Raw genomic sequence first — 13,226 nt, 5'->3', positions numbered from 1 at the left:
TAGTTCCTACGTTGCACAAAAATGAAGTGCTTCAAACAAACACATACTTTGCATGCACAGAGAAGAGGTGAAATATATGTAAGACTGAAGACAGAGGTGAAATGAGAAATAGATTTACTGCTTCGCTGCCAAGTTTTATACGCCATTTCTTCAGTGCAATACAAGAAAGCACCAAACAGTATAACAAAGTTGTCAATTTGTTTCATAGTCCATTCCCTTTGTTTAGTGCTGTGAAAGGAAGAGCCGAATTCCAAAATTGATCAATGATGTTACAGAAATTTCCCAAAGGGAATACCAAGCCGAGTGTTAAAAACTGCATTTACTCACAGGTTTTGAGCAGGAAACACTGAAATGCTATTAAAGTGCAATATCCAAGGGAACACTGACTCTGTCAAAGATGATCCAAATGGATTTGATGAAAAGTCCCAATTACAAACAACAGAATCAAAATAGGGTGAGGGGACACCCGGATTTGAACCAGGCACCTCTTGATCTGCAGTCAAATGCTCTACCACTGAGCTATATCCCCAGCTTTTCAGTAAAATAAGAATGACAAAATATCAGTACATCATGAAAGAGTGTGAGGATCATACTAAGTTGTGCCAGAAAGTACATCCTTGAAACTGTGGAACAGGAGAAGTAGTCCTTAATATTATTTATTAAAGGAAAACTGGATCAGTTAAAAAACAGATTTATTTGTTTCATTGTTATTTTATTTGAATAGGCAGTGGTACATAGGACCAATGCCTCTACATACAATGATTGTTTTGAAACATTCTTAAAGGGGAAGAGGTTTTTACGGGACACCTTATCATTTGAGGATTGGTTACCACAATCACTGACATGGTGATGAAGTATGATTGTTTTGGGCCAAATTATGGTGGAAAAACATTTCTACGTACCACTACAATTCGGTATTTGGAAGGTACACCCAAACACCCCTTTCGAATACCTTGCATTTAATACATCAGAAAAAAACCATTTTGCGTTTGCAAATGGCCTGATTCTTCAGACCAGCCTTCTTGCAACTGCAATGATAGTTCGTGCATCTTGCACGTAGGCAGAGCTTTAAAGGAGAAATTAAATAGTTCTTATGTTGCACAAAAATGAAGTGCTTCAAACAAACACATACTTTGCATGCACAGAGAAGAGGTGGAATATATGTAAGACTGAAGACACAGGTGAAATGAGAAATAGATTTACTGCTTTGCTGCCAAGTTTTATACGCCATTTCTTCAGTGTAATACAAGAAAGCACCAAACAGTATAACAAAGTTGTCAATTGGTTTCATAGTCCATTCCCTTTGTTTAGTGCTGTGAAAGGAAGAGCCGAATTCCAAAATTGATCAATGATGTTTCAGAAATTTCCCAAAGGGAATACCAAGCCGAGTGTTAAAAACTGCATTTACTCACAGGCTTTGAGCAGGAAACACTGAAATGCTATTAAAGTGCAATATCCAAGGGAACACTGACTCTGTCAAAGATGATCCAAATGGAATTGATGAAAAGTCCCAATTACAAACAACAGAATCAAAATAGGGTGAGGGGACACCCGGATTTGAACCAGGGACCTCCTGATCTGCAGTCAAATGCTCTACCACTGAGCTATATCCCCAGCTTATCAGTAAAATCAGAATGACTAAATATCAGTACATCATGAAAGAGTGTGAGGATCATACTAAGTTGTGCCAGAAAGTACAACCTTGAAACTGTGGAACAGGAGAAGTAGTCCTTAATATTATTTATTAAAGGAAAACTGGATCAGTTAAAAAACAGATTTATTTGTTTCATTGTTATTTTATTTGAATAGGCAGTGGTACATAGGACCAATGCCTCTACATAAAATGATTGTTTTGAAACATTCTTAAAGGGGAAGAGGTTTTTACTGGACACCTTATCATTTGAGGATTGGTTACCACAATCACGGAGATGGTGATGAAGTATGATTGTTTTGGCCAAATTATGGTGGAAAAACATTTCTACGTACCACTACAATTCGGTATTTGGAAGGTACACCCAAACACCCCTTTCGAATACCTTCCATTTAATACATCAGAAAAAGTCATTTTGCGTTTGCAAATGGCCTGATTCTTCAGACCAGCCTTCTTGCAACTGCAATGATAGTTCGTACATCTTGCACGTAGGCAGAGCTTTTAAGGAGAAATTAAATAGTTCCTACGTTGCACAAAAATGAAGTGCTTCAAACAAACACATACTTTGCATGCACAGAGAAGAGGTGGAATATATGTAAGACTGAAGACACAGGTGAAATGAGAAATAGATTGACTGCTTCGCTGCCAAGTTTTATACGCCATTTCTTCAGTGCAATACAAGAAAGCACCAAACAGTATAACAAAGTTGTCAATTGGTTTCATAGTCCATTCCCTTTGTTTAGTGCTGTGAAAGGAAGAGCCAAATTCCAAAATTGATCAATGATGTTTCAGAAATTTCCCAAAGGGAATACCCAGCCGAGTGTTAAAAACTGCATTTACTCACAGGTTTTGAGCAGGAAACACTGAAATGCTATTAGAGTGCAATATCCAAGGGAACACTGACTCTGTCAAAGATGATCCAAATGGAATTGATGAAAAGTCCCAATTACAAACAACAGAATCAAAATAGGGTGAGGGGACACCCGGATTTGAACCAGGGACCTCTTGATCTGCAGTCAAATGCTCTACCACTGAGCTATATCCCCAGCTTTTCAGTAAAGTCAGAATGACAAAATATCAGTACATCATGAAAGAGTGTGAGGATCATACTAAGTTGTGCCAGAAAGTACAACCTTGAAACTGTGGAACAGGAGAAGTAGTCCTTAATATTATTTAATAAAGGAAAACTGGATCATTTAAAAAACAGATATTTGTTTCATTGTTATTTTATTTGAATAGGCAGTCGTACATTGGACCAATGCCTCTACATACAATGATTGTTTTGAAACATTCTTAAAGGGGAAGAGGTTTTTACGGGACAACTTATCATTTGAGGATTGGTTACCACAATCACTGAGATGGTGATGAAGTATGATTGATTTGGGCCAAATTATGGTGGAAAAACATTTGTACGTACCACTACAATTCGGTATTTGGAAGGTACACACAAACACCCCTTTCGAATACCTTCCATTTAATACATCAGAAAAAGCCACTTTGCGTTTGCAAATAGCCTGATTCTTCGGACCAGCCTTCTTGCAACTGCAAAGATAGCTCGTACATCTTGCACGTAGGCAGAGCTTTTAAGGAGAAATTAAATAGTTCCTAGGTTGCACAAAAAGTTAAGTGCTTCAAACAAACACATACTTTGCATGCACAGAGAAGAGGTGGAATATATGTAAGACTGAAGACAAAGGTGAAATGAGAAATAGATTGACTGCTTCGCTGCCAAGTTTTATACGTAATTTCTTCAGTGCAATACAAGAAAGCCCCAAACAGTATAACAAAGTTGTCAATAGGTTTCATAGTCCATTCCCTTTGTTTAGTGCTGTGAAAGGAAGAGCCGAATTCCAAAATTGATCAATGATGTTTCAGAAATTTCCCAAAGGGAATACCAAGCCGAGTGTTAAAAACTGCATTTACTCACAGGCTTTGAGCAGGAAACACTGAAATGCTATTAAAGTGCAATATCCAAGGGAACACTGACTCAGTCAAAGATGATCCAAATGGAATTGATGAAAAGTCCCAAATACAAACAACAGAATCAAAATAGGGTGAGGGGACACCTGGATTTGAACCAGGGACCTCTTGATTTGCAGTCAAATGCACCAACCACTGAGCTATATCCCCAGCTTTTCAGTAAAATAAGAATGACAAAATATCAGTACATCATGAAAGAGTGTGAGGATCATACTAAGTTGTGCCATAAAGGTCAACCTTGAAACTGTGGAACAGGAGAAGTAGTCCTTAATATTATTTATTAAAGGAAAACTGGATCAGTTAAAAAACAGATTTATTTGTTTCATTGTTATTTTATTTGAATAGGCAGTGGTATATAGGACCAATGCCTCTACATACAATGATTGTTTTGAAACATTCTTAAAGGGGAAGAGGTTTTTACGGGACACCTTATTATTTGAGGATTGGTTACCACAATCACAGAGATGGTGATGAAGTATGATTGTTTTGGCCAAAATATGGTGGAAAAACATTTCTACGTACCACTACAATTCGGTATTTGGAAGGTACACCAAAACACCCCTTTCGAATACCTTCCATTTAATACATCAGAAAAAGCCATTTTGTGTTTGCAAATGGCCTGATTCTTCAGACCAGCCTTCTTGCAACTGCAATGATAGTTCGTACATCTTGCACGTAGGCAGAGCTTTTAAGGAGAAATTAAATAGTTCCTACGTTGCACAAAAATGAAGTGCTTCAAACAAACACATACTTTGCATGCACAGAGAAGAGGTGGAATATATGTAAGACTGAAGACACAGGTGAAATGAGAAATAGATTGACTGCTTCGCTGCCAAGTTTTATACGCCATTTCTTCAGTGCAATACAAGAAAGCACCAAACAGTATAACAAAGTTGTCAATTGGTTTCATAGTCCATTCCCTTTGTTTAGTGCTGTGAAAGGAAGAGCCGAATTCCAAAATTGATCAATGATGTTTCAAAAATTTCCCAAAGGGAATACCAAGCCGAGTGTTAAAAACTGCATTTACTCACAGGTTTTGAGCAGGAAACACTGAAATGCTATTAAAGTGCAATATCCAAGGGAACACTGACTCTGTCAAAGATGATCCAAATGGAATTGATGAAAAGTACCAATTACAAACAACAGAATCAAAATAGGGTGAGGGGACACCTGGATTTGAACCAAGGACCTCTTGATCTGCAGTCAAATGCTCTACCACTGAGCTATATCCCCAGCTTTTCAGTAAAATCAGAATGACAAAATATCAGTACATCATGAAAGAGTGTGAGGATCATACTAAGTTGTGCCAGAAAGTACAACCTTGAAACTGTGGAACAGGAGAAGTAGTCCTTAATATTATTTATTAAAGGAAAACTGGATCATTTAAAAACAGATTTATTTGTTTCATTGTTATTTTATTTGAATAGGCAGTGGTACATAGGACCAATGCCTCTACATACAATGATTGTTTTGAAACATTCTTAAAGGGGAAGAGGTTTTTACGGGACACCTTATTATTTAAGGATTGGTTACCACAATCACGGAGATGGTGATGAAGTATGATTGTTTTGGCCAAATTATGGTGGAAAAACATTTCTACGTACCACTACAATTCGGTATTTGGAAGGTACACCCAAACACCCCTTTCGAATACCTTCCATTTAACACATCAGAAAAAGCCATTTTGCGTTTGCAAAAGGCCTGATTCTTCAGATCAGCCTTCTTGCAACTGCAATGATAGTTCGTACATCTTGCAAGTAGGCAGAGCTTTTCAGGAGAAATTAAATAGTTCCTACGTTGCACAAAAATGAAGTGCTTCAAACAAACACATACTTTGCATGCACAGAGAAGAGGTGGAATATATGTAAGACTGAAGACACAGGTGAAATGAGAAATAGATTGACTGCTTCGCTGCCAAGTTTTATACGCCATTTCTTCAGTGCAATACAAGAAAGCACCAAACAGTATAACAAAGTTGTCAATTGGTTTCATAGTCCATTCCCTTTGTTTAGTGCTGTGAAAGGAAGAGCCGAATTCCAAAATTGATCAATGATGTTTCAGAAATTTCCCAAAGGGAATACCAAGCCGAGTGTTAAAAACTGCATTTACTCACAGGTTTTGAGCAGGAAACACTGAAATGCTATTAAAGTGCAATATCCAAGGGAACACTGACTCTGTCAAAGATGATCCAAATGGAATTGATGAAAAGTACCAATTACAAACAACAGAATCAAAATAGGGTGAGTGGACACCCGGATTTGAACCAAGGACCTCTTGATCTGCAGTCAAATGCTCTACCACTGAGCTATATCCCCAGCTTTTCAGTAAAATCAGAATGACAAAATATCAGTACATCATGAAAGAGTGTGAGGATCATACTAAGTTGTGCCAGAAAGTACAACCTTGAAACTGTGGAACAGGAGAAGTAGTCCTTAATATTATTTATTAAAGGAAAACTGGATCATTTAAAAACAGATTTATTTGTTTCATTGTTATTTTATTTGAATAGGCAGTGGTACATAGGACCAATGCCTCTACATACAATGATTGTTTTGAAACATTCTTAAAGGGGAAGAGGTTTTTACGGGACACCTTATCATTTGAGGATTGGTTACCACAATCACTGACATGGTGATGAAGTATGATTGTTTTGGGCCAAATTATGGTGGAAAAACATTTCTACGTACCACTACAATTCGGTATTTGGAAGGTACACCCAAACACCCCTTTCGAATACCTTGCATTTAATACATCAGAAAAAAGCCATTTTGCGTTTGCAAATGGCCGGATTCTTCAGACCAGCCTTCTTGCAACTGCAATGATAGTTCGTGCATCTTGCACGTAGGCAGAGCTTTAAAGGAGAAATTAAATTGTTCCTATGTTGCACAAAAATGAAGTGCTTCAAACAAACACATACTTTGCATGCACAGAGAAGAGGTGGAATATATGTAAGACTGAAGACACAGGTGAAATGAGAAATAGATTGACTGCTTCGCTGCCAAGTTTTATACGCCATTTCTTCAGTGTAATAGAAGAAAGCACCAAACAGTATAACAAAGTTGTCAATTGGTTTCATAGTCCATTCCCTTTGTTTAGTGCTGTGAAAGGAAGAGCCGAATTCCAAAATTGATCAATGATGTTTCAGAAATTTCCCAAAGGGAATACCAAGCCGAGTGTTAAAAACTGCATTTACTCACAGGCTTTGAGCAGGAAACACTGACATGCTATTAAAGTGCAATATCCAAGGGAACACTGACTCTGTCAAAGATGATCCAAATGGAATTGATGAAAAGTCCCAATTACAAACAACAGAATCAAAATAGGGTGAGGGGACACCCGGATTTGAACCAGGGACCTCTTGATCTGCAGTCAAATGCTCTACCACTGAGCTATATCCCCAGCTTATCAGTAAAATCAGAATGACTAAATATCAGTACATCCTGAAAGAGTGTGAGGATCATACTAAGTTGTGCCAGAAAGTACAACCTTGAAACTGTGGAACAGGAGAAGTAGTCCTTAATATTATTTATTAAAGGAAAACTGGATCAGTTAAAAAACTGATTTATTTGTTTCATTGTTATTTTATTTGAATAGGCAGTGGTACATAGGACCAATGCCTCTACATACAATGATTGTTTTGAAACATTCTTAAAGGGGAAGAGGTTTTTACTGGACACCTTATCATTTGAGGATTGGTTACCACAATCACTGAGATGGTGATGAAGTATGATTGATTTGGGCCAAATTATGGTGGAAAAACGTTTGTACGTACCACTACAATTCGGTATTTGGAAGGTACACACAAACACCCCTTTCGAATACCTTCCATTTAATACATCAGAAAAAGCCACTTTGCGTTTGCAAATAGCCTGATTCTTCGGACCAGCCTTCTTGCAACTGCAAAGATAGTTCGTACATCTTGCACGTAGGCAGAGCTTTTAAGGAGAAATTAAATAGTTCCTAGGTTGCACAAAAAGTGAAGTGCTTCAAACAAACACATACTTTGCATGCACAGAGAAGAGGTGGAATATATGTAAGACTGAAGACAAAGGTGAAATGAGAAATAGATTGACTGCTTCGCTGCCAAGTTTTATACGTCATTTCTTCAGTGCAATACAAGAAAGCACCAAACAGTATAACAAAGTTGTCAATTGGTTTCATAGTCCATTCCCTTTGTTTAGTGCTGTGAAAGGAAGAGCCGAATTCCAAAATTGATCAATGATGTTTCAGAAATTTCCCAAAGGGAATACCAAGCGGAGTGTTAAAAACTACATTTACTCACAGGCTTTGAGCAGGAAACACTGAAATGCTATTAAAGTGCAATATCCAAGGGAACACTGACTCAGTCAAACATGATCCAAATGGAATTGATGAAAAGTCCCAATTACAAACAACAGAATCAAAATAGGGTGAGAGGACAACCAGATTTGAACCAGGGACCTCTTGATCTGCAGTCAAATGCTCTACCACTGAGCTATATCCCCAGCTTTTCAGTAAATTAAGAATGACAAAATATCAGTACATCATGAAAGAGTGTGAGGATCATACTAAGTTGTGCCAGAAAGTACAACCTTGAAACTGTGGAACAGGAGAAGTAGTCCTTAATATTATTTATTAAAGGAAAACTGGATCAGTTAAAAAACAGATTTATTTGTTTCATTGTTATTTTATTTGAATAGTCAGTGGTACATAGGACCAATGCCTCTACATACAATGATTGTTTTGAAACATTCTTAAAGGGGAAGAGGTTTTTACGGGACACCTTATTATTTGAGGATTGGTTACCACAATCACAGAGATGGTGATGAAGTATGATTGTTTTGGCCAAATTATGGTGGAAAAACATTTCTACGTACCACTACAATTCGGTATTTGGAAGGTACACCCAAACACCCCTTTCGAATACCTTGCATTTAATACATCAGAAAAAAGCCATTTTGCGTTTGCAAATGGCATGATTCTTCAGACCAGCCTTCTTGCAACTGCAATGATAGTTCGTGCATCTTGCACGTAGGCAGAGCTTTAAAGGAGAAATTAAATAGTTCCTATGTTGCACAAAAATGAAGTGCTTCAAACAAACACATACTTTGCATGCACAGAGAAGAGGTGGAATATATGTAAGACTGAAGACACAGGTGAAATGAGAAATAGATTGACTGCTTCGCTGCCAAGTTTTATACGCCATTTCTTCAGTGTAATACAATAAAGCACCAAACAGTATAACAAAGTTGTCAATTGGTTTCATAGTCCATTCCCTTTGTTTAGTGCAGTTAAAGGAAGAGCCGAATTCCAAAATTGATCAATGATGTTTCAGAAATTTCCCAAAGGGAATACCAAGCCGAGTGTTAAAAACTGCATTTACTCACAGGCTTTGAGCAGGAAACACTGAAATGCTATTAAAGTGCAATATCCAAGGGAACACTGACTCTGTCAAAGATGATCCAAATGGAATTGATGAAAAGTCCCAATTACAAACAACAGAATCAAAATAGGGTAAGGGGACACCCGGATTTGAACCAGGGACCTCTTGATCTGCAGTCAAATGCTCTACCACTGAGCTATATCCCCAGCTTATCAGTAAAATCAGAATGACTAAATATCAGTACATCATGAAAGAGTGTGAGGATCATACTAAGTTATGCCAGAAAGTACAACCTTGAAACTGTGGAACAGGAGAAGTAGTCCTTAATATTATTTATTAAAGGAAAACTGGATCAGTTAAAAAACAGATTTATTTGTTTCATTTTTATTTTATTTGAATAGGCAGTGGTACATAGGACCAATGCCTCTACATACAATGATTGTTTTGAAACATTCTTAAAGGGGAAGAGGTTTTTACGGGACACCTTATCATTTGAGGATTGGTTACCACAATCACGGAGATGGTGATGAAGTATGATTGTTTTGGCCAAATTATGGTGGAAAAACATTTCTACGTACCACTACAATTCGGTATTTGGAAGGTACACCCAAACACCCCTTTCGAATACCTTCCATTTAATACATCAGAAAAAGTCATTTTGCATTTGCAAATGGCCTGATTCTTCAGACCAGCCTTCTTGCAACTGCAATGATAGTTCGTACATCTTGCACGTAGGCAGAGCTTTTAAGGAGAAATTAAATAGTTCCTACGTTGCACAAAAATGAAGTGCTTCAAACAAACACATACTTTGCATTTACAGAGAAGAGGTGGAATATATGTAAGACTGAAGACACAGGTGAAATGAGAAATAGATTGACTGCTTCGCTGCCAAGTGTTATACGCCATTTCTTCAGTGCAATACAAGAAAGCACCAAACAATATAACAAAGTTGTCAATTGGTTTCATAGTCCATTCCCTTTGTTTAGTGCTGTGAAAGGAAGAGCCGAATTCCAAAATTGATCAATGATGTTACAGAAATTTCCCAAAGGGAATACCAAGCCAAGAGTTAAAATCTGCATTTACTCACAGGTTTTGAGCAGGAAACACTGAAATGCTATTAAAGTGCAATATCCAAGGGAACACTGACTCTGTCAAAGATGATCCAAATGGAATTGATGAAAAGTCCCAATTACAAACAACAGAATCAAAATAGGGTGAGAGGACAACCAGATTTGAACCAGGGACCTCTTGATCTACAGAAAAATGCTCTACCACTGAGCTATATCCCCAGCTTTTCAGTAAAATAAGAATGACAAAATATCAGTACATCATGAAAGAGTGTGAGGATCATACTAAGTTGTGCCAGAAAGTACAACCTTGAAACTGTGGAACAGGAGAAGTAGTCCTTAATATTATTTATTAAAGGAAAACTGGATCAGTTAAAAAACAGATTTATTTGTTTCATTGTTATTTTATTTGAATAGTCAGTGGTACATAGGACCAATGCCTCTACATACAATGATTGTTTTGAAACATTCTTAAAGGGGAAGAGGTTTTTACGGGACACCTTATTATTTGAGGATTGGTTACCACAATCACAGAGATGGTGATGAAGTATGATTGTTTTGGCCAAATTATGGTGGAAAAACATTTCTACGTACCACTACAATTCGGTATTTGGAAGGTACACCCAAACACCCCTTTCGAATACCTTGCATTTAATACATCAGAAAAAAGCCATTTTGCGTTTGCAAATGGCATGATTCTTCAGACCAGCCTTCTTGCAACTGCAATGATAGTTCGTGCATCTTGCACGTAGGCAGAGCTTTAAAGGAGAAATTAAATAGTTCCTATGTTGCACAAAAATGAAGTGCTTCAAACAAACACATACTTTGCATGCACAGAGAAGAGGTGGAATATATGTAAGACTGAAGACACAGGTGAAATGAGAAATAGATTGACTGCTTCGCTGCCAAGTTTTATACGCCATTTCTTCAGTGTAATACAATAAAGCACCAAACAGTATAACAAAGTTGTCAATTGGTTTCATAGTCCATTCCCTTTGTTTAGTGCAGTGAAAGGAAGAGCCGAATTCCAAAATTGATCAATGATGTTTCAGAAATTTCCCAAAGGGAATACCAAGCCGAGTGTTAAAAACTGCATTTACTCACAGGCTTTGAGCAGGAAACACTGAAATGCTATTAAAGTGCAATATCCACGGGAACACTGACTCTGTCAAAGATGATCCAAATGGAATTGATGAAAAGTCCCAATTACAAACAACAGAATCAAAATAGGGTAAGGGGACACCCGGATTTGAACCAGGGACCTCTTCATCTGCAGTCAAATGCTCTACCACTGAGCTATATCCCCAGCTTATCAGTAAAATCAGAATGACTAAATATCAGTACATCATGAAAGAGTGTGAGGATCATACTAAGTTATGCCAGAAAGTACAACCTTGAAACTGTGGAACAGGAGAAGTATTCCTTAATATTATTTATTAAAGGAAAACTGGATCAGTTAAAAAACAGATTTATTTGTTTCATTGTTATTTTATTTGAATAGGCAGTGGTACATAGGACCAATGCCTCTACATACAATGATTGTTTTGAAACATTCTTAAAGGGGAAGAGGTTTTTACGGGACACCTTATCATTTGAGGATTGGTTACCACAATCACGGAGATGGTGATGAAGTATGATTGTTTTGGCCAAATTATGGTGGAAAAACATTTCTACGTACCACTACAATTCGGTATTTGGAAGGTACACCCAAACACCCCTTTCGAATACCTTGCATTTAATACATCAGAAAAAAGCCATTTTGCGTTTGCAAATGGCCTGATTCTTCATACCAGCCTTCTTGCAACTGCAATGATAGTTCGTGCATCTTGCACGTAGGCAGAGCTTTAAAGGAGAAATTAAATAGTTCCTATGTTGCACAAAAATGAAGTGCTTCAAACAAACACATACTTTGCATGCACAGAGAAGAGGTGGAATATATGTAAGACTGAAGACACAGGTGAAATGAGAAATAGATTGACTGCTTCGCTGCCAAGTTTTATACGCCATTTCTTCAGTGTAATACAAGAAAGCAACAAACAGTCTAACAAAGTTGTCAATTGGTTTCATAGTCCATTCCCTTTGTTTAGTGCTGTGAAAGAAGAGCCGAATTCCAAAATTGATCAATGATGTTTCAGAAATTTCCCAAAGGGAATACCAAGCCGAGTGTTAAAAACTGCATTTACTCACAGGCTTTGAGCAGGAAACACTGAAATGCTATTAAAGTGCAATATCCAAGGGAACACTGACTCTGTCAAAGATGATCCAAATGGAATTGATGAAAAGTCCCAATTACAAACAACAGAATCAAAATAGGGTGAGGGGACACCCAGATTTGAACCAGGGACCTCTTGCTCTGCAGTCAAATGCTCTACCACTGAGCTATATCCCCAGCTTATCAGTAAAATCAGAATGACTAAATATCAGTACATCATGAAAGAGTGTGAGGATCATACTAAGTTATGCCAAAAAGTACAACCTTGAAACTGTGGAACAGGAGAAGTAGTCCTTAATATTATTTATTAAAGGAAAACTGGATCAGTTAAAAAACAGATTTATTTGTTTCATTGTTATTTTATTTGAATAGGCAGTGGTACATAGGACCAATGCCTATACATACAATGATTGTTTTGAAACATTCTTAAAGGGGAAGAGGTTTTTACGGGACACCTTATCATTTGAGGATTGGTTACCACAATCACGGAGATGGTGATGAAGTATGATTGTTTTGGCCAAATTATGGTGGAAAAACATTTCTACATACCACTACAATTCGGTATTTGGAAGGTACACCCAAACACCCCTTTCGAATACCTTCCATTTAATACATCAGAAAAAGTCATTTTGCGTTTGCAAATGGCCTGATTCTTCAGACCAGCCTTCTTGCAACTGCAATGATAGTTCGTACATCTTGCACATAGGCAGAGCTTTTAAGGAGAAATTAAATAGTTCCTACGTTGCACAAAAATGAAGTGCTTCAAACAAACACATACTTTGCATGCACAGAGAAGAGGTGGAATATATGTAAGACTGAAGACACAGGTGAAATGAGAAATAGATTGACTGCTTCGCTGCCAAGTTTGATACGCCATTTCTTCAGTGCAATACAAGAAAGCACCAAACAGTATAACAAAGTTGTCAATTGGTTTCATAGTCCATTCCCTTTGTT

At 37.4% G+C, this 13,226-nt stretch overlaps 6 non-coding genes across 6 annotated transcripts; all 6 read right to left on the bottom strand.

Annotated features, from left to right (window-relative positions):
• Positions 1-457: 457 nt before the first annotated feature.
• Positions 458-529, bottom strand: TRNAC-GCA (transfer RNA cysteine (anticodon GCA)). Its single transcript has one exon. It is a non-coding gene; the product is annotated as a tRNA-Cys (tRNA).
• A 1,013-nt stretch (positions 530-1,542) lies between these two features.
• On the bottom strand, positions 1,543-1,614 carry TRNAC-GCA (transfer RNA cysteine (anticodon GCA)). Its single transcript has one exon. It is a non-coding gene; the product is annotated as a tRNA-Cys (tRNA).
• Positions 1,615-2,625: 1,011 nt separating this feature from the next.
• TRNAC-GCA (transfer RNA cysteine (anticodon GCA)) lies at positions 2,626-2,697 on the bottom strand. The gene has a single exon. It is a non-coding gene; the product is annotated as a tRNA-Cys (tRNA).
• A 2,095-nt stretch (positions 2,698-4,792) lies between these two features.
• On the bottom strand, positions 4,793-4,864 carry TRNAC-GCA (transfer RNA cysteine (anticodon GCA)). Its single transcript has one exon. It is a non-coding gene; the product is annotated as a tRNA-Cys (tRNA).
• A 2,094-nt stretch (positions 4,865-6,958) lies between these two features.
• On the bottom strand, positions 6,959-7,030 carry TRNAC-GCA (transfer RNA cysteine (anticodon GCA)). The gene has a single exon. It is a non-coding gene; the product is annotated as a tRNA-Cys (tRNA).
• A 2,097-nt stretch (positions 7,031-9,127) lies between these two features.
• On the bottom strand, positions 9,128-9,199 carry TRNAC-GCA (transfer RNA cysteine (anticodon GCA)). Its single transcript has one exon. It is a non-coding gene; the product is annotated as a tRNA-Cys (tRNA).
• Between the last annotated feature and the right edge of the window lie 4,027 nt (positions 9,200-13,226).

The sequence above is a fragment of the Lissotriton helveticus genome, chromosome 1_2 (genome assembly GCF_964261635.1).
Source record: "Lissotriton helveticus chromosome 1_2, aLisHel1.1, whole genome shotgun sequence".
Lineage (NCBI taxonomy): Eukaryota > Metazoa > Chordata > Amphibia > Caudata > Salamandridae > Lissotriton > Lissotriton helveticus.
This window is presented reverse-complemented; position numbering and strand designations above follow the sequence as displayed.